This window comes from Suricata suricatta, chromosome 5 (genome assembly GCF_006229205.1).
Source record: "Suricata suricatta isolate VVHF042 chromosome 5, meerkat_22Aug2017_6uvM2_HiC, whole genome shotgun sequence".
Classification (NCBI taxonomy): Eukaryota; Metazoa; Chordata; class Mammalia; order Carnivora; family Herpestidae; genus Suricata; species Suricata suricatta.
The window spans coordinates 88,431,060-88,452,145 of NC_043704.1; the positions used below are offsets into that span (position 1 = coordinate 88,431,060).

At 38.7% G+C, this 21,086-nt stretch overlaps 1 protein-coding gene across 6 annotated transcripts in view; it reads left to right on the forward strand.

Moving 5' to 3' along the window:
- TBL1XR1 (transducin beta like 1 X-linked receptor 1) overlaps positions 1-21,086 on the forward strand; it is a 176,140-nt gene that overhangs the window by 98,213 nt on the left and 56,841 nt on the right. The window contains exon 1 of one of the 6 annotated variants that reach the window (XM_029939856.1): positions 8,110-8,129. The exons of the other annotated variants lie outside the window; for them this stretch is intronic. The gene's annotated coding sequence lies outside the window, so the exon portion shown is untranslated. Of the gene's footprint in view, positions 1-8,109; positions 8,130-21,086 lie in introns of those variants that run through there. 6 annotated transcript variants of the gene reach the window in all.

Genomic DNA, 21,086 nt, shown 5'->3' on the forward strand with positions numbered 1-21,086 from the left:
TTATCACAAGAAAGAATTCAAGGACAGTCGTGACACTGTGAAAGAAACCAGAGTGTTTATTAGAGTGAAAGTACAGTCTGGAGACGTGAGGTAGGGTGAGGGAAGTTGGAGCCCCCGGGGGCTGGATCACTGTCTTTTTACTGAGGGCTGTTACGGGATTGTTAACTAGGAGTGGAATATTCATGACCTGGGGCAGGAAGGCAGGGTGTATGGAGTTTTCTTCCTTATTTGGTCCTGGTCCAGGGTTTTCTGTCCTAGCGTCTTCTATCTTAAGCCCATGCAGTTTGATTAGGGTTAGTGTAGAGTGCTGCCTGCCAGGCCTGACTCTCCCCAAAGCCAGCATGACCTTGTTGCTGGCTTCCAGGTATCCTGTTAGAACCTAACTGTCTACTCTAACAATGGATTTTTATTATAAAGCTAAATAAGTTGTCCTCACTCACTAAGTAGGTTCTGATTTTACAAATAAGGAATTAGAGTCTAGAGAAGTGATGCCACTTTACATATTTTGTCCTAGAGAACCAAGACTTGGATCAGATACCTTCACTTGCAGCCCAGCATTCTTAAAAATTGTATATCCTACAAATGGTAGAATCAGAATATTTTTCAAAGGTGAATCATGAGCGCTTTCAGAGGAGCTCAGGAGGAGACAGAATAAGGATTAAAGCATTTCAGTTAGAGATCTTGGTGATCTCTAGGTTGTGTGTGGATGGCCCCCCAGTCCTCCCACCCATTACTATTCAGTGCTGAAGATGCAAAATGTCAGGGAAGTTTTCTTTTATTAAGATTAGATTTTTTTTCTTATTTATTTGTGTTATTTTCTTATTTGGGAAATCAGTTATTCTGTGCTTGCTTTCCTTTGTCTACACTTGTTGTCAAATCATTTTTTTCCCTAAAATTTTCCCCATTGTCAAGTTTCCATTTGGTTCTTTTTACTTTGTACTTCTGAGAACTTCTGTGTTTCTGTCGTTATTAAGCGTATACTTTCACCCTGGGGAGGATAGATGAAAATAGCTGCCTTAACATTTTAGTTTGATAATTCTCGTATCTGGATAATCTCAAGATTGGCATCTCTTCTGGTCTTTTCCTTTGAGAATTGGTCAGATTTCCTGATTCTCTGTATGTAAAATAAATTTGTCGTATCTTCTCAGGGGAATGTCTATTTTTTTTTTTTTTTTTTTTTTTAATTAAAGCAGGTGATGAGCATGGTTGGGTTCATGAGAACTGCAAGCTCTCAGTGTTTGTGGCCTGGGCATTGTCAGTCTCCAGCGCCAGTTCAGTTTTCAAAGCCTTTGCCCTGCTGCTTTGGTTCTGCTTCTTGTGTGAACCACTCACAAGGGTAGTGTGGGACCTGCAGCGTGGCTTCTATCTAAAGGTCTCCAAACCTTCGCTTCTTTGAGTGTGTTCTTCATACATGTGTCGGGATGCCTTTGGGACTTGTATTGGTTCCTGTACAGGATTCCCTCCTCCAGCTCTCCTAAGCTGCAGCTCCCAGAGGCCTTTTCTTGGTTTAGTTTAGCTCTTTGGATAGAAAGAGACTGGATCAGTCAAGCTCTTAAAGTAGAAAAATAGGGAGTTATAATTTTAAAAATGGAGATCCTACTGAACAAATCCTCCCACAAATTGTGACTTCAATCTCTGGGCAATATGTAAAAAACATGAGGACACTGTAGAGCAAACAAAAACCAGTAGAAACCAGGTTTTTTTTTTTTTTTTTTTTAGAGGTTTCTTTGAAAAAAAAGGAATGGCCTTGGGTGAGTTTCTCCTGTTGCCTGGTGTTTTGCTTCAGGCAGACTTCTCTTGGTTAGTTTGCAGTCTTACTGGTTGAGGAATGAGATCAAATTTGGAAATACCACAGCAGCTGTAGGGTGATGGCGGTCCAGCAGGAGGAAGAGGGAGGAACTTCCGGAAAAGAAGGAACCACAGTGGTGGAATACCAGATTCTGTGTATAAACTCTGCCAAATATGTCGCTGACCCCTAAACTGGAAACAGTTCAGATGCCTGTCAACAAGAAAATAGATAAACTGCTGTGGTATGTATAACACAGTAATACTGAACAATAGAAAGGAACAAAGTATTGATACCTGCAGCAACGTGGATTAATCTCTGAAACATAATGCTGAGTAAACAGAGCCTTACATAAAATTGGGACATAATTATGATTCCATTTCAATGATGCCCCTGAAACAGGCAAATTTATGTACTCTGTTGGGGTAGGGCAAACAAAACAATGTTGGGGGAAAAAAGTGGTTGGCAGGGCTTAGAAATGGATGCATGGGTGTTGGAGACAGAGATTAAGTGGGAATGGGCATGTGGGAATTTTCTAGGGTGAGGTAGTACCCTGTATTGTGTTAGGGATTTGGGTTACTTGAGTATGTATATATCATTGAATGATAAGCCTGAAATCTGTTTTGTATAAAATTTTTCTTTGAAAGAAACACCGTATTAAATACCTTACTATAATTAATGATAGAGAAGGTGAAGTATATATGGGGAAAATGTACTGATCTGCAACATATTTTGAAATGCTTCAGAAGTTAAGATTAATTGAAGAGAATGATAAGACAAATACAAGGAAATGTTAATTTAAAGTCTTGGTGGTGTGAATATTTTCTATACAGTCTTGAGTTTTTTTCTGTATGTTTGAAATTTTTCACAATAGTATTTTTCTAAACCACTTTCCTGTTTAATAGATGTTGTTAGGAGTGCCTGGGTGGCTCAGTCGGTTAAGTGCCTGACTTTGGCTCGGGTCATGATCTCGTGGTTCTTTGGTTCAAACCCTGCTTCAGGCTCTGTGCTGACAGCTCCGAGCCTGGAGCCTTCTTTGGATGCTGTGTCTCCCTCTCTCTCTCTCTGTCCTTCCCTGCTCATGCTCTCTCTCTGTCTCTCAAAACTGAATAGACATTAAAAACATTAAAAAAAAAAAAAAGGTTGTTGTTAGTAGCTTTTATCAAAATTGATATTTTTAAGTTTGAAAGTATTTTAAAATTTTGAGTGACATTTTTCTGCCTCTGGGCTCTGAGCTTTATAGGATGCAGAAAGGTAAATATAAACAATAAAAGTAAGAAGGCAAAATATATCCATACAAATAATTTGATTACTTCAAAGTGATACGCAAAGGCTTTATTAAGATCATTTATAAATTTTGAGGGGATGGATACATAATTAGAGTATGCTCAGAGTCAAGTATGGTGAATGGGAGGTGGAATCCCTGGGGTTGCTTGTTTTGAATATGTTTTTGAAAATACTATTTTAGAGGCAGTTATTTGATTCTCTATTTTTTAAATTGACCATTTATCATTTACGAAGTTTCTCTTAGAACACATCCTTTTAAGTGCATTTTATTTATCAAGAGGAATGATGCATGATTTTTATGCTAGAATTATTAGACTGAATTAGAATTTGTTTTTAAATATCTGTATTTTAGGAATATGGTATAGTATGTTGAGTTATTAGATTAAAAATCAAATGGCCATTATTCCAAAAATTTGGTGGTTCTCTTACAAAGTTTTGAGAGCGAAGTGTAGTGCTAATAAAAATATAATAACCATGGGGGCCTGGATAGCTCAGTTGGTTAAGCATCCAACCTCAGCTCAGGTCATGATCTCACAGTTCATAGGATTCTGTGTCTCCCTCTCTCTTTCTCCTCCCCCGCTTGTGTTCTGTCTGTCAAAAATAACCATTAAAAAAATTAAAAATGTAAAATCCAATATTAAGTATAATGCTTATAAGATACTAATTCATTTCTTATCTTCAGTTTATTTACTGTTAGGAAATCTGTTCTGAAAGGCTAGATTTTCAAAACGTGTATATCAAAATAAATTGTAAGTAGGTGAGGATAAGAGAAAAGTAAAACCATTAATATTAAAATGTAAAATGTAATTATGAGATGTGAGATTTAAAAAAATTTTTTAATGTATTTATATTTGAGAGAAAGAGACAGAGTGCACGTGGGGGAGGGGCAGAGAGAGAGAGGGAGACCCAGAATCCGAAGCAGGTTCCAGGCTCTGAGCCATCAGCATAGAACTGGACAGGAGGCTCAAACCCATGAGCCGTGAGATCCCTGAGCTGAAGTCAGATGCTTAACTGACTGAGCCACCCAGGTGCCATGAGATGTGGGATCTTTAGCCATTAATTTGATCAACTTACTTTCTTTTTTTATTGGCCTTTGTTTTCTTCCCCAGTCCTAAAAGGAGAATTTCCAACAAAATTAAGAAGTTATTAGATATATTTTAGAAAATAAATGTTACAGGGAGCCTGGGTGGCTCAGCCGGTTAAACTTCTGACCGGCTCAGGTCATGATCTTAAGGTTTGTGGGTTTGAGCCCTGCATCGGGCTCTGTGCTGACAGTTTAGAGCCTGGAGCCAACTTTGGATTCTGTGTCTCCCTCTCTCTCTGTCCCTCCCACACTCATGTTCTGTCTCAAAAATAAATAAACATTAAAAAAATAAAATAAAAGTTACATGAAATTGTTATGTATGAAATTATGGTATAGAGTTTCATATTTTCTTAGTGATCAGTATAGTCAAATTTGGACTTACTTTTGATCTTTTGTCTTTTTCTCTCCAATTGTATTGCGATAATATAAAAAGAATTATCATTTCTAGGTATCAGAACTTTTTCAAAGAAAATGTGCTGCTGTGTTGTGCTTCGCTGTAGCCATATATATTGTTCCAAGAATTCTGTATTATTGATATCTAAATGAGGTATTTTGGTCTTTGAGCAAATTGAACCTTGTACTGACTTTTTATGTCCTACAAAGAAATTTAGCAAGGAACAATCCAATGGGCTTCATGTGACATATCAACTAGTTATTTAAATTTCAGATTCTCCTTTAGCTGCTGATCTTGATGCCAACCCTTCCTGGAGGAGAATATCTTACTCAAGACAGTGGTTTCTCAGTCCTGATTTTTTGCAGGAGTTTATTTTCAGCTGTATAATATTGACTAAACCAATATGGCTGGGGTATTTTATCATTAATATTATTGTCAGTAAATAAGTTTAATGTTTTAAGTCTCTCTGAAAAAGTCTTGGGGGGGTGGTAAAGTAGATGGAGAAAATTGCTGAAAACAGCTTATACTCAAAATAGAGCCCTGAGGATGCTTTGCATATCCATCCTGATTTCTGTTGTTTGCCATTAAGTGTGAGCTTATTTTAATCAGCCCATTAGGATTGTAAATCAAAATATCTTAACTAAAATGGAAAATAAATTCAGTGGAATGGAAAATTTTGTTACACAGATTTTTATCTCAAAGACCTATGGATATCACCACCATTTTAAGACTAGCCAGGAACAAATTTCATTATTATCGAGACTGCTTTATTTTTGCCTTTGTTTCTGCCAACCAGAGAGAAATTTTATTAGTGATTCTGAATAACTTATTAGGCAATATATTGCCAAGGTGAAATGCTCAAATGAATAATGAATAGAATTGGGTGTATGTCATTTATTTTATAATCACTTTAGGTAATTTGCATAAAACAAGCTTTAAAAAACAAGTTTTTTTTTTTCTACTGAATGTTTCATTGTGTCTTTACATCCTTTAAAAGATACAGATTCTGGGGCCCCTGGGTGGCTCAGTTGGTTAAGTGTCCAACTTTGGCTCAGGCCATGAGCTCGTGGTTTGTGTGTTTGAGCCCCACATTGGGCTCTGTGCTGACCTCCAGCTCAGAGCCTGGAGCCTGCTTCCAATTCTGTGTGTTCCTCTCTCTGCCCCTCCCCTGTTCATGCTCTGTCTCTCTCATCTCTCAAAAATAAATAAATGTAAAAAAAAAAAAAAAGATATGGATGCATTCTTTAAAAGAGTAGATTTTTGGTAGATTCTTGATTATAGAGGTATGTTTATTGGTTTTCCTTTCTCTGGAGTTTTAAGTCTGCCAGTTAAGAACCATAGCATCAGTGTAAGCAAAAAAAAAAAAAAAAAGAAAAAAAAAAGAAATAAGAAATAATAATAAAGTAGAATGGCCCCTGATTTATGAACTTAAATTTAGTATTCCATTTATTAGACCCAGAAGAATTTACTAGGATTAGGCAACTAACGTTACTTAGGCAATTGCAGTTAGAAAACCACTAATTTTTTGAGGCACCAGAGCCTTTCTATTATTTGTTACTGGTAGTAAGTAGCTTTATTTCTCTTTCAGTGTAGAAAACTGAAAGACACTCTTGAAATGTTTCTCTGTGTCATTGGGGTGGGGGAAATGGTTTATTTCAATTAGCTTTGCCAGAAGGAGAAGCCATGTTCTATTTTCAGAGCGAGTCAGAATAAAAAAATATGCTTGGGGGAAATATACTCATGAACAAAGAAGGATATCACAAACAAAATTATTGTCTTATTGCTTAATAAAATTAAATGTTTGTTTAACTTACTTTAATCATTTTTTTGTCCTCTTTTTGTGCAGTTACCTAATTGGGGACACTTAGGAGGCACTTTTACCACTTAACGTAATCATTAGCCCAAAAGTGTTTCTGCACGGTTTTTAGATTTACTTGGGCAATCTGACTGGCCAAAGGTGAATAGGTTTTTTTCAGGTCGTAATTTGGTCACTCATTACTAATCAATTTAGATGATTTTGCTCCTAAGACAGGTATATTGTAAAAACCTTTCTAGCGGTTATAAGTTTATAATTGCTTTTTGAAGTTTAAAATTTTAGGAAAATTGTTTTCATCTCTGTTCCCACCTGCTGTTTCCAGTTAACAGTTAAACTTCACTGTTAACAAAAGTCCTACATTTTATTGCTTCTTTCGGAATTTGTCCATAGAATCCCTCATTGTTAAAGCTAGAGGAGCCCTCTCAGGTACCTAATTCAGCACCCTCATTTTACAGATGAGGAATTGAGGCCTGGGGCTAGAACAGAGGTCCCCTCGCTCAGTCCAGTACTCTGTTACATCATGCTGCCCGATGTTTGTTTATGGAGCTCAGCAACATCACGTACAGGGTGAGCTTTTTCTTTTAGACACACAAAGTGATTTGCCGGTCTACTCAACTGCTATTCAGCATTCCTGTCTAACTTACTCTCCTTTTTTACCCATACATATCTTTTTATTTTCTTAATTTTTTTTAAACATTTTATTTATTTTTGAGAGACAGAGAGAGACAGAGCACGAACAGGGGAAGGGCAGAGAGAAAAAGAGACAGAATCCGAAGTAGGCTCCAGGCTCTGAGCTAGCAGTCAGCACAGAGCCCGATGTGGGGCTCGAACCCAGGAACTGCGAGATCATGACCTGAGCTGAAGTTGGTTGCTCAACCAACTGAGCCACCCAGGCGCTCCTACCCATATGTATCTTAATCCGTAATATAGTGCAGTTACTTTATTTTGCTACTACTTCTTCTTGGCATTCAACCATTATTTTTAAGAGTTAAACTCTTAATAAGGCTTCTTACTAGTAACCACTGTAGCTTTACCAGGCACTATAGCAACAGTAAGGTAAAATTTATGACAGGGATGATTTTGTGGAGTTTTAACTTTAGATTAAAAAACTGAATAACAACTATGTACAAGAGCGTAGATACAACATCTAAGAGCAGATATGCTATGAGAGCAATTTTTTGTGAAATAATAATATGCCAAGAAATATCAGCCAGTGATGTTAATACAGTTGTAGTAACGGTGGTTTATCCTGTGAACTCATGGATTTAGATAAGCATATTTGCATTTTAGATTTTTGAGTTGCCTTTGGATTGATGTTCAGATTGTCCCATTTTTCGCTAGTGAGTGCTTGTTCAAGTTGATTCTTGTGTTCTTTAGACATGACTCTACTACTTTTTGGTAGCTTTCTTGTTTTCTGGTTTAAAATACAACATGGAGGGTACCTCAAGGACTTTCATGTTCTCATAGTAAGTTTATGATTCACAGGCTTCTGTAGGACCAAAGCATTTTCACTCCACTTTCCATATTATTTTGAATTTTTTGAACATTGGCCAGCATTAATTTTGCTTTTGTGAAAGAGTAGAAAAAAACCACGATCTTTCAGCTTAATGAAAATTAACCTATTTCTCTTATATATTTATCTTTTTAATCTGTTGTCTTATGTCACTGGAATAACCATGGTATCAACTTCTATAATTTTAGGGCAAATAAAGCACTAGTGCCCAACTATGAATGCTGGAATGGACAGGACACCACCATCACGGTCAGCGGATAGTTCACGTCACTTACATATACTGTAAAGGTTTTGGCATTCTTCAACTATTTAGTTATTATTTAGTTATTTATCAGCCATTTTAAAGGAGTACTGATAACTAATTGGGTGTCAGGTAAACTACATCAGAGGTGTGGAAATGTCATATGATAGTAGTTTTCCTGAAAACTTATCTGCGGGAAGAAGGGTTGAGATTCTTTCTTAATCAATGCATAATTATATATAAATTGTATGTGGATTGTATTTCTTATGCTGGAATGGGAGAGCTGGATTTTATGACTTATGAACTATTTTTTTAAAAAAACATTTGAATTGATACTATGTGTTAGGTGCTAAATAGGAAGTATAGACTTCTAAATATTTGTAACTTGTGGAGCACCTGGGTGCCTCAGTCCAACAGCTGACTCTTTATTTCAGCTCAGGTCATGTTCTCACAGTTCATGTGTTCAAGCTCTGCTTTGGGCTCTGTGCTGACAGTGCAGAGCCTGCTTTGGATTCTCTCTCTCTCTCTCTCTCTCTCTCTCTCTCTCTCTCTGCCCCTCCTCAATAGCACTCTCTTCGTCTCTCTCTTTCAGTGAATCAATAAACTTAAAAAAGAAGTGAATATTTATAATCTGTGGTTGAAAAAGCAAATATGTGTAAGAAAAGGTAATATAATGGCAGCATTAGCACTTAAATTATAATTGGTTTTCCATACACACCTCACAGCTAGGCATGAATGTAGGTTAATTTTATTTGTGTTTTACAGAACAAGAAGCAGACTCAGGGGTTTGATTTAATGTCCGAATGTCAAAAGCCAATAGCATTTGAAAGAAGACCTCAACATTCTCATTTCTAGTGTGATAATCTTATACTACTGCCAGGTTTTCAGAAGAGTAAAACCAAAACAAAAAACAAAAACAGCTATGATGTTGGTGACCTTTCAAGAGTAGAAGAATTTTAGCACTTGTAGCTGGAACAGAGAACTAAAACTGCATTTTTGTTTTGTTTTGTTTTAATTTTTTGAGAGACCGAGATCGCGAGAGCAGGGGGGAGTGTCAGAGACAATGGGAGACACAGAATATGAAGCAGGCTCCAGGCTCTGAGCTGTCAGCACAGAGCGTGACGCAGGGTCCGAACACATGAACCAGGAGATTATGACCTGAGACAAAGATGCTCAACTAACTGAGCTACCCAGGCACCCCTGCAGGGGTTTTAAATGATACACCTGAATATATGCACCTTATGGGTAAAGTACATTCAAAAAAGATATTGTATGGCTGTGTAGATACTTCAAGATCATAGAATGGGAAACTTAAATGCCTGACTAGTCAGTTTAGAGTGAGATGTGGAAGTTACTAGGTACCAATAAATATATATGATCTAATGAGTTATGCTTTACAAAGCCTTGGTGTCCGAAGAAAATAGGAGGAGACCTAGAAGACTCTGAGGCTGTTGTACTGAATGTGGTGCTGTACAGGTAACAGAAGATAGAATCTATAAGATTGCAGGTAAAAGCAGAGATAGGAAGTTATATCCAATAGGATACTAAACTTTATTTTTGAGAGAATGAGGGGGGGCGGGCAGCAGGAGAGAGAGAGAATCTTAGGCAGGGTCCATGCTCAGAGTAGAGCCTAATGTGCAGCTTGATCCCACGACCTTGGGATCATGCCCTGAGCCAAAATCAAGAGTTGCTTGCCCAGCTGACTGAGCCACCCAGGCTCCCCTAATACTAAAGTTTAAAGCGCAGTGAATGGTAGAATCAGTGATAGTTATGAGCAAGAGAAGAAACAGATATGGGAGCAAAGGACGTAAATTGCCTTGGATGATACTGAATTATGAGATTCTGAAAAGGCATATAAATAGATTTGTGCATTAGCTAGAATGTGAATGCTTAAGTGGGAAAGATCTGGATATGTGTAGTGGCACATAATAGGAGAAGATGGTAGGTTTCTAAATCTTTAGAGTGGTTGAGATGCTTAGTTGGGAGAGTATAGACTGAAGACTAGAAGGCTATACAGAAGTCAGCTGTACACATGCTGGGGAAGAAAGAAAAATGAGCGAAAGATAGGAGACCGGGCAGAATCAGGAAGCCGACTATTGCAAGTTCAAAGAGTGTTCTCATTTTATTCTTAAATGCTGAAAAATGGCCAGGAGTGGCGATCAAGGAGTATGAAAACCCATTGCATTTGGAGGTAGTTTGTAACAAAGTGTTTTAGGTTCAAAAGGTTAAAAGTAAACTTTTAACAATAATAAAAATAGTTTTCTTTTTTTACACATTATACTTAAATGTGTAAATGTTATTTATATTTTGTACCAGACTGTACTCATTTTTTTGTTCCTCCATCAGTTAATTATTTTTCATGATGGTATAATCCATGAATATTATGTATGTACCACAATCTTGTTTTGGTACCCCCTTTTTAATGGATGTTTACCTTATTTCTTTTTCCTTTTTTGCCACTCTAAAACAATGATCCTAAAATAAATATTCTTAGGAACTTATGCTTTATTTCTCAACATTATGAGGCACCTGGGTGGCGGTTAAGCATCTGACTTCGGCTCAGGTTGTGATCTCACAGTTTGTGGTTCAAGCCCCACATCAGGCTCTCTTGTCCGCATGGCACCCGCTTCAGAGCCTCTGTCTCCCTATCTGCACCCCCCCCCCAAATAAATAAACATTAAAAAATCTCTTTATTTCTCTAGGTCGTAAGGTACATGTATTTGTTGAACTGCATGACTGACCATTTTAAAAACAGCAACAAAATGTCAAATTCTTACAGTTCATGATACTTCTACCTGTAATAGAGGTTGACAGATTGTTTTCCAAAAGGCTTCTTCTCATTTCCACTTGCAGGCATAGGGGAAAAACCTTTCCTGACATTATGCTCTGAAATAGATATCTAGATCTTTTAAATATCTACTAATTTTAGCGAGTGTAATTTTACTCCTTGTTACTTTGATATGTATTTCCTTTTTAACTAGTAAATGTTTGTGTACTCAGATATAGCTATTTTTTCTTGTGGTTTTTGAATTTCCAGTTTTGGTTAAAAAAGATTGACTTTGCTCTCTAGATGGGACATGTAGCCTCAGTGTTTTGTTAAGAGGTATGTATATATAGGTATGTGCATACACACATTTATTTAAAATCCTTAAGTAGTGGGGCGCCTGGGTGTCTCTGTCAGTTGAGCGCCTGACTCCTGGTTTTGGCTCAGGTCATGATGTCACAGGTTGTAAGCTCCAGTCCCTGCATTGGGCTTCGCACTTCTTTTTTTTTCTCTCAACTTTACAGTAGTTGTTTTATTTGTGTTAGGAAACGCACAGTCCCATCAACGCACTCATTTACGAGCGACAGAGCAGGCTGACAAAGGGGATACCCAGTGGGAGGCGGTCCAGTGCGTGGGGCGGGGGGGGGGGGGCGCGCGGAGAGTGTGTGTCACCACCTTAGCCTGTCCATCCGCTCCCGCAGCAGCTCCAGTCTCCCTGGGAGCCACTTGGGGGCAGGCGACTTCTGGAGGAGTCGTTCCATGGTCGTCAAGGCCCCTGACGCTGCCTGCAGGGCCGACGCGCACTCTTCTTCTTCGCAGGGAGCTCTCAGCACGCTCTTTTTGTGCCAGGCTGTAAATATGACCACTTTGCTTCTTCTACAGCAACGTTAGCAAAGCGTTCCCAGAAAATGCCTTTTTCCTGTTTCACACGTTCAACCCTGGCAGTCGCGGTTTCATCTGCAAACCCAGTCTGCAGGTTGTGAGATCGAGCCCCGCATTGGGCTTCACACTGACAGCATGGAGCCTGCTTGGGATCCACTCTTGATCGCTCTCCTATTGCCCTCCCCAGCTTGCTTGTGCGCAGGCTCTTAAAATTAAAATTTATACATTTTAAATCTACCTGGAATTTGTTTTTTTGCTGTTGTAAAACATGTGTGCCCACGTTTATTTTCTTTCAGAGGAATAGTCACTTGTGGCAACAGTGTCTACCCTCCATCCTTTTCCATTGCTCAGACCTTTGTATCTTTCAGTAGAGTACTAAGTTTAGTTGTATAAATTCAGCAAATATTTAAAATAGTTTTATTTGGTCTTGGAATATTTATTTTCTTATCTTTGTTTATAGGTACTTCTTATTGGAGCAGGGAAAAGCTACTCTACAAAGGCTAGAACGGGCGCCTGGGTGCCTCATTTTGATAAGCATCCAACTCAGTACAAAGCCTTCTTGGGATATTCTCTCCCTCCCTCCCCCATGCCTGCCCGCCTGCGCTTGTGCGCGCTCTCTCTCTCTCCCCCTCTCCCCCTCTCTCTCTCTCTCTCTCTCTCTCTCTCTCTCTCTCTCTCTCCCTCCCTCTCTCTCTCTCTCTCCCTCTCTCTCTCTCTCTCTTTCCCTCCCTCCCCTGCTCTTACATGCACACTTGCGCTTTCTCTCTCAAAATAAATTAATAAATTTTAAAAATGTCTAGTAATTTTGCTAATGATATGATAGTATATCAGATTATATGATAAAGTTTTTCTCTTTTGTATCCTTTTTTTTTTTTTTTACTACTACAAATAATAGATTTCAAAGTAAACAAAATGTCAAGGGAGATACTCATAACTTTTACTGAAGAAGTGAAGTCACCCGAGATTGGAGGGGCTTTTGGTGAGATGGGGGCCTTTGAGGGAAGTTTAAAATTTTTTAAAATCCATGATGGAAAAATTGATAAGGAAATTAAAAACATAATAAAATGATTGCCAAATGACTTACAGGGGCAAATGATGTTAGATACCTATTATGGTTTAGAATTTAGGTAAGTGACAGGGCTTGAGTGGGAATTGGCAAGACTGCTTGAACTGAATGTCAGGATTATAATAGCATTTGTTGTTGAAATGCCAGATCAGGATATTTGCATCAAAATGGAGGAAAATATATGTGATCCTGGAGGTATGATGATGGATTGAAGGATGCTGAGAAGTATGAGTAATTTGAGATGATTATGAAAATCTGTTCAGTTAGTGAGTAGATCACAGATTTAAGGAGTTTATAGTAAAAGTGTGTGTGTGTGTGTGTGTGTGTGTGTGTGTGTGTATGTGTTATGGGATGTAAAGGTAGAGAAGTTTTTGAAGTATGTGGCATGATGTACAAGTCGTGGTTGGCATGACTGAGAAACGTGTTAAAATATGCATGCCTGGTCTGTACCTCTGATTGACCACAGGTGAATTTGAACACCATACTTAGGAAGAACCACTGGTGGGCTAGAAATGAGTGTGGTGGTCCTTTTTCTTTCTTCACATTCAGTGTCTGGCCGAAAAAAACTGGAGATGCAAGTTACTGAATTTGTGGAGGCAATGGAGATCAAAGTGGGAATGGATGAGAAGGAACACTGAATGTTAGTCATTAAAGGAGATCTTTTCTGGTCTTCTAAAACACTGCTTGCTGACTAGTAGAAAGAAAGCTTTATTTACTGTTTGCAACAAATAATGATTGAGCGCCTTTTGTGAATGAATCCGGCTGTATTTCAGGCACAAGCACAGTAGTGAATAACATGGATCCACGTATCAAATTTCAGGCAGCTTGCATTTTTTTAAATGAACATAAGTTGTCATTCCTGTAGTATTTGTTGAGTCACCAGTGTTCAAAAAATCTTAACCTGTACCACACATTGTATGAGCCAGTATTATTTTAGAGTAATGTTCTGTATAAACAAAAACATTAATTTTGAAATGAATGCTTTCATTTGTTGCTGTTACCTCTGACTACTTTTTGCTTGTTGTTTATAAGTATCATCCTGAAAGTTTCTTTTCCCACTAATAAAAGCAGGGACAAAAAAAAGTGAACCCATTTCTACTACATATTGGAAGAAAAAGGAACATCCCTTTAGTTCTCGCAGTCTTCAGATTCAGCACAATATGCTTTTTATTTTTTAATGTGTTTCAAAAAATTTATTTTGAAGGAGTGAGTGGGAGAGAGGAAGAGATGGAGAGAGAGAGACAGAGACAGAGAGAGAATCCCAAGCAAGCTCTGCTGCATTGTCACTGCAGAGCCCTATGTGGGGCTTGATCCCAAGAACTGTGAGATCATGACCTGAGCAGAAATCAGGAATCAAACACTTAACCTATTGTGCCACCCAGGTGCCCCACTACTAATTTCTTAATATTTTTGGAGTAAGTCAAACTGATTTTGAAGTTGATGTCTATGGGTGTATATAGTTTCCTCTTTCTCTCTAAATGCCTTTTCCTCCCCAAGAAGGAGGTGAGGTTGAGTGCAAAGGAGAAGAAAAGCATTCAGTTACTCTCATTATTCCGCCTTAGAGTTTTGTTTCTTTAAAACTACTTATTTGAGCGCCTAATAGGTATACATTTGCATTATATTGAAGGAAGGAGGCTATTTATACTTAGTACCTATCTATACTTGAGAAACACTAAATTCATCAGCAGTTTGATGGTAAATATTTCTGATGAAAAACCTTGAGTTATGTCTAGATGAACTACTAGAGAATCCTCTTCTCTGAGGTTATTTTCTAGAACCGAGTCAAACCCAAATATTGTTTTCAAATACAATCTTAATCTTTAAGCAAAGTAAGGATTAGAAGATTACTAGGATACACATTGCCTGTACAATAACACCTATCGTGTTGTCTCTAACAATGACGGCAGTGAGTAGTTTCCCCTGCCCTTTCCATTTCTATAGGGAAAAGGTTAGGCTTCATGTATTACAGTGGTCCAGAAAGGATACAAGCCTTATGAGAAACTAGAAGAGGTAAAGGGAATTAATTTTTTTTTCTTTTACCTCCCAAATGACCTTTTCAGATGGTTAGTTGTAGTCAGAATCCAAATAAGGTATACATACTGCTTTTGGTTTGCTAAATTTAAGTCTCTTCCACTTATTGGTAGAGGAAAGTGATTCATTTGTCATGTTGAATTTCCTGTATTCTGAATTCAGTTCTGCATCCCTGTGGTAGTGCTAACATATTTCACTGTTATCCTGTATTTCTTTAAAGTAGTATGTAGAGACCTGATATTCACTTTTAATTCTTTGATCATAATATCTTCTTTTCCTTCCATTTGCATCATACCACGTGATGCGTAAACCATCTGGTTGTCTCACTTGTAGTGATGCTGATATTGATTAATTAGGTGGTTCAGTTGCTGTTAGCCTATCTACCTATTACACATTTGCACATCAGACTTTTCCCGATTGGGCGTAGCACTATTCAGTATTGTTTAGATTCATCATTTTCTTAGGGTTAAAAAATAATTGTTTTCTAATTATCATTGTTTTTGCATTGATTTTGCTGGAATTCTGTGAAGGACTGTTCCTAGACCAGTATTGTGATATTCTGAAATAGATCTGGCACAAGAAAGACAAAGTACATACTAGAATGTTTTAGTTACCAATTTTTAGAGTAATTAATGGGTGGTACTCAAGTAAGCTTTCAAGGTGACCAGGGATGTGGATTTTATATTTAACTTTTATAATCTATTTTTTAGGTGGCCTAATTCCATTTCTGTCTCCTTTTGCTCTGATGCCCGTGGTCTTTGGTGGTCTCCTTGCTTTCTTGCATGACAGAATGTCCCAGGCTTCCTGCCTAAGCTTTGGAATAGGCCATTCCTGCAGGGGGAATTCCTGACTCCCTGTACGGGACAGTGTTCATTTAGGGACTGTAGTCAAAGTATAGAGAGTGCTTTTTAGTTTGAGATTGTCATTAATGGCTTTTTTAGAACTAACAAATCATGAGTTCCTAGTTATGTTTTAGTTCATATGTAAGATTATAGGCTTTAAAGCTTGTATTGTGAAATTTACTGAAAAAATATCCATGTATTATAAACATTAAAATAATTTTAGGGGTGCCTGGGTGGCTCAGTTGGTTAATTAAGCAAGCATCCGACTTAGGCTCAGATCATAATCTTATGGCTTGTAGGTTCAAATCCCATGTCGAGCTCTGTGCTGGCAGGTCAGAGCTGGGAGCCTGCTTCAGATTCTGTGTGTCTTTGTCTGACCCTCCCCTGCTCATGCTCTGTCTCTTCTCTCTGTCTCTCTTAAAAATTAAAAAAATAAATAAATAAAAATTTTTATAATAAAAAAGTTAAAAAAAATTACTTGTATTCAGTTCCATCAAATGTGAGTTTTGTAGTAAAAGTAAAATTGATCAAACTTATTTGCCATCAAGAAAAATTGTTCTTTTGGATACATGTGACACATTCACCTTCTTTCTCACTTCTACTCTCTAGTATGTTGCTAGAGCATGTCCTAGAGGTATAGCCAGTTTGAGGAGTACAGTACTATATCCTGAAGAGAAGGCAAAGCAATTTTTACTGCTTCTCTATTTGCATGTATTTTTTCTTTATGAAAATTTTTGTTTGAAGTCTACTGAGAGCAGTTTAATAATTATTTTTTAAAATTTTAATGTTTGTTTATTTTTGAGAGCGACAGAAGGAGAGCAGGGGAGGGGCAAAAAGACAGGGAGACAGAATTAGAAGCAGGTTCCAGGCTCTGAGCTGTCAGCACAGAGCCCAGTGTGGGGCTCGAATTCACAAGCCTTAGAGCTGTGAGATCATGACCTGAACTGAAGTTAGCTGCCCAACCGACTGAGCCACCCAGGCACCCATACTGAGAGCAGTTTAAAGTTTCTTTGTGACTCATTTTTGTTTCTATGGGAAAATGCAGTCAAAATAATTGCCTTAAAGTTTGCTTTCACCAGTTTATTGCTTTCAGTAGTTTTAAAAAATATTTGTGTTTAGGGTGCCTGTGTGGCTTACTTAAGATTAAGTCTGAATCTTGATTTTGGCTCAGGTCATGATTCAGGGTTTGTGAGTTTGAGCCCTACACAGGCTCCGAGCTGACAGTGTGGAGGCTTGCTCCCCCCTCCTTTCTTCCTCCCGCGCTCCCTCCCTCCCTCCCTCCATTTGCCCCTTTGCTGCATGCATACTCTCTCCTTATCTCAAAATAAATAAACTTAAAATATTTCCTGTATATCATAAATGCAGAGAATATTGGTTGGCTGTGCCTCTGTTCTTGGTCGTCGTCTTTGGGGATCCAGGCCCCATGTGTAGGGCATGCCCATTCTTGTGGCAACAGAGCTGGCAGACACTTGGAATACCTCTGAAATTGTGATTGATTGGATGTGCTGTGTATCACATCTACTCAGTTTCCATTGGTCAGTGTGGGTCACAGGGCCAAGGTCCAGATTGTTGGGCTAGGGATGACTAGCTCAGTCGCAGGAAGAAAAGAGTGCTTTGAATTCTGAACAGCAGTTCACTGGACCACATAGTCAAATTAGGTTGATCCCTGCATGTTGATGCCATCATAGTCATCATAATTAGTATTTTGTTTTGAATTCTGTGTTTTTAAATTTTTTTTAATGTTTTATTTTCAGAGAGAAAGAGCTAACAGGGGAGGGGCAGAGAGAGAGGGAGAGAGAGAATCCCAAGTAGGCTCCACATGTCAGCACAGCCCAGTGTGGGGCTTGAACTCATGAACCCTGAGATCATGACCTGAGCTGAAATCCAGTTGGACGCGTAACTTACTGAGCCATCCAGGTGCCCCTAAATTCTGTTTTAAAGGGATTATCTAGAAATAAGTGGATTATCTATCTGAAGGGATATGCTAGGGAGATAATTGATAAGGTAGGGAAGGAAAGGCTTTTGTTAACCCTAATCTACCGGTCATCTGCACTTTTGGAGGGCTAAAATGATGGCATCTGTATTTATTCATCCTGGGCTTTCTCATCTTAATGACTGTTCTGAGTTGAATTGTGTCCTCCAGGGTGCCTGGGTGGCTCAGTCGGTTAAGCCTCCGACTTCGGCCCAGGTCAGATCTCACGTTCGTGGGTTCGAGCCCCGTGTCAGGCTCTGTGCTGATGGCTAGCTCAGAGCCTGGAGCCTGCTTCCAGTTCTGTCTCCTTCTCTCTCTACCCTTCCCCCCTCTCATGCTCTGTCTCTCTCTGTATCAAAAATAAATAAAACATTAAAAAAGAATTAAAAAAAAAAAGAATTGTGTCCTCCAAATTCATAATGCTGGAGTCCAAACTTCTAGTATCTCAGAATATAGTTGTTGTTGTTGTTGTTGTTTTTGAAATACGATCTATACAGAGGTATTTAAGTTAAAATGAGGTCATTAGGGTACGCTCTATTCCAGTATGGCTTGTTTCCTTATAAAAAGGAAATTTGGACACAGACACAGAGGGAAGACAGTATGAAGAGCTTTAGTGGGAGCCCTGGTGGGGCGGCTACAGCAGTGTATCTATGAGCCAAAGAAGCTAGGAGGAAGGCTTGGAAAAGAGCCTTCCTTAGCACCTTCAGCACCTTGAGTTTAGACTTCTGGCTCCAGAACTATGAGGCAATAAATTTTAGTTGTAAATCACCCAGTTTGTGGTTCTTTATTAATGGAAGGCTGTTTTGTTGATGTTGAGACTCAATTTTTAACCTGTGATAGGGTTACACTCCTCCCTTCCCCCTACCAGCCAACAATTCTCAGATACAAGTAGGGTATCAGATTCCACAGGATTAGGGTTCAGTCCTCCCAGGATTTGCCCCTGTCCTCTTCAGACGCCAGTTGTTACCTGTGCTTCTGACCAGCTGGCTGTAAATCAGATGGCCTCCGCTTTGGGTGCAGTTAATTTGCTAGGGCAGCTTATGAAACTCAAAACATTTTACATACTAGAGCACTGGTTAATTATGAGAGGTTGTAACTCAGAAACAGCCAGATGAAAGAGATGCATCAGGGCAACAAGTGGCCCGGGGCTTCCTTGTCCTCTCCAGATGTGCCAGGCCTCCACCCCACCCCCAAATCTCCACACAGGTTCGTCAACCTGGAAGCTCTCTGAACCCTGTCCTTTCGGGTTTTTATGGAGGCTTCATTACAAAGGCATGTTTACATCATTGGGGATTGATTCAGGCTCCAGGCCCTCTCCTTCCCCCAGAATTTGGGGACATTTAGAATTGAAAAGTCCCAGCTCTCTAATCACAAGCTTAGTTCTTCTGGCAGCCAGCCCCCATGCTTAGGTGTGGTCCCAAAGTCACCTAACATAACAAAAGTCCACAGAAGACACCTTTGTCACTCTCAACAAGTGTGACGTTCCAAGGGTTTGGGGAACTGTGAATCAGAAACCAAGGACATACATTTGGTCATTTGAATGAATATATATATGTATATATATACACACATATAAAATGTATGTGTGTATATATAACCCAGTGACAGTTTCACAGTGCAGTCAGGTTTGTAAGAGTGTGGGAAGGAATAAAGGTAGAACTGTAGGTTGCCATACTGGAAGGGACTTTATTGCTAGACTAAAGAATTTTGGACATTGCTAAAAGAGTGTTTTGAAATAGAAGTTTGGCAGCCAGGGCAAGAGGAAACTAACTTGAGAGTAGTTTGTATTTTTTTTTAACCTTTCCTGTTTAATAATGGAGTTGTGTAGCTACTGAGGGGATACCAGAGGATGGATCCTCTCTTTAGAGTACTTTAACATCTGATGTTCTTTTAGGCTCTGAAAAGGTGCAGCATGCTTCAGTTCGTTGTAAGCTGGAATTCTGTATTAAACCATATAACACTAAGTTTTGTGGTTGATTAGTAGGTGACTCTTAAGAGTGAGGTATTATGGATTGAGTTAGGTTCCCCAAAAGATACATTGAGATTGTAACCCCTGGTATCTGTGACTGTGGCCTTATTTGGAGATAAGGTCTTTGCAGGTGTGATTAAGTTAAGATACGGTCATTAGGTAGACTATTCCAGTGTGACTCGCGTGTGTCCTTCTAAGAAGGAAATGTGGACACAGACAAACACAGTGGAGAGCACCATGTGAAGACACAGACACAGGAGGCGGCAGAAACTGGTGTTATGTTGCTGCAAACCCATGAGCCACCTAGAAGTCCCAGAAGCTTCAGGAGATCAGGAAGGATTCTCCCCCAGAGGCTTTGGTAGGAGTGTGGCCCTGCTAGTATGTTCATTTCAGACTTTTAGCTCCAGAATGGAGACCGTACTTTTCTGTGTTAAGCCACCTGGTTTGAGGTACATTGTTACGGCAGGAAACTGATACAGAGGTCACAAGGACTTCGAAAAGTTCTTAGTGATCTGAAGAGCTTGTTCTCCTAACACATTTTCCAGATTATTAGAATGCTTTCAATTAGGTAAACAGGAGGTTTCCAGACTTTGCTCTGCATTGTATTTACCTGAGATTCTTCAAAAAATACTGACATCTGGCTCCTACCTCCAGAAATTCTGGATGTAAGTTACATGGACATCAGGATTTGTAAAAGCTCCCCAGGTGATTTAATGTGCAACACATTTTGAAAAACCATCAGGTGAACCTTCTAGCTTAAATATTCTCCCACCCCGTCTACACATACAATTTTGTGTTCATTTCGTTTTTATCAGCCTATGTGTAATATATATATCCCCTCAGTTCCCCATCCCCTGTTAAGCTTCTTTGTACCTTGGCCTTTTATGATTCTTAAAAAATTGTATTTTATTCTTCTCTGTTCTTGCCAACCTGGCTAGACATGTGATTATATTTAGATCATTCAAATGGCCATTATGTGGCAAAGTAAAGCTATTCGTTTTTATTTTAATACTGTAGTTTACATTAGACACCTTGGAAATGATTTTTATAATTTTCAGAAGCACTTGATATTACTCAAATATGAGAAATGAGTTGAGATATATTTGTGGCTTTGTTGTATATAAATTTTTTAGAAAGCAGAACACTAAGGCATTGTTATTTATTAACATTTGTTATGTCAGATAGTTAAGCTTGTCATCTCTTTGGCTTTAAGTGATTAAATGTATTTGTTGGTGGTGAGGGTTGAGGAGTTAATGTAGAAAACCTAGCTTGCAAATACTATTTGAGGAGAGCAATGGGCTCAGAGGTGGAGCTTCAGGGAAGGTGGAAAAAGTTGTCAAGGCAGAGTTTCATTGGTAGAATGAATAGTGTTAAGTATTGGTGTGCTTAGTCCAGGAAAAAGAATGATAGGAGATTGTAGGGAAGCTGTATTTACGCAT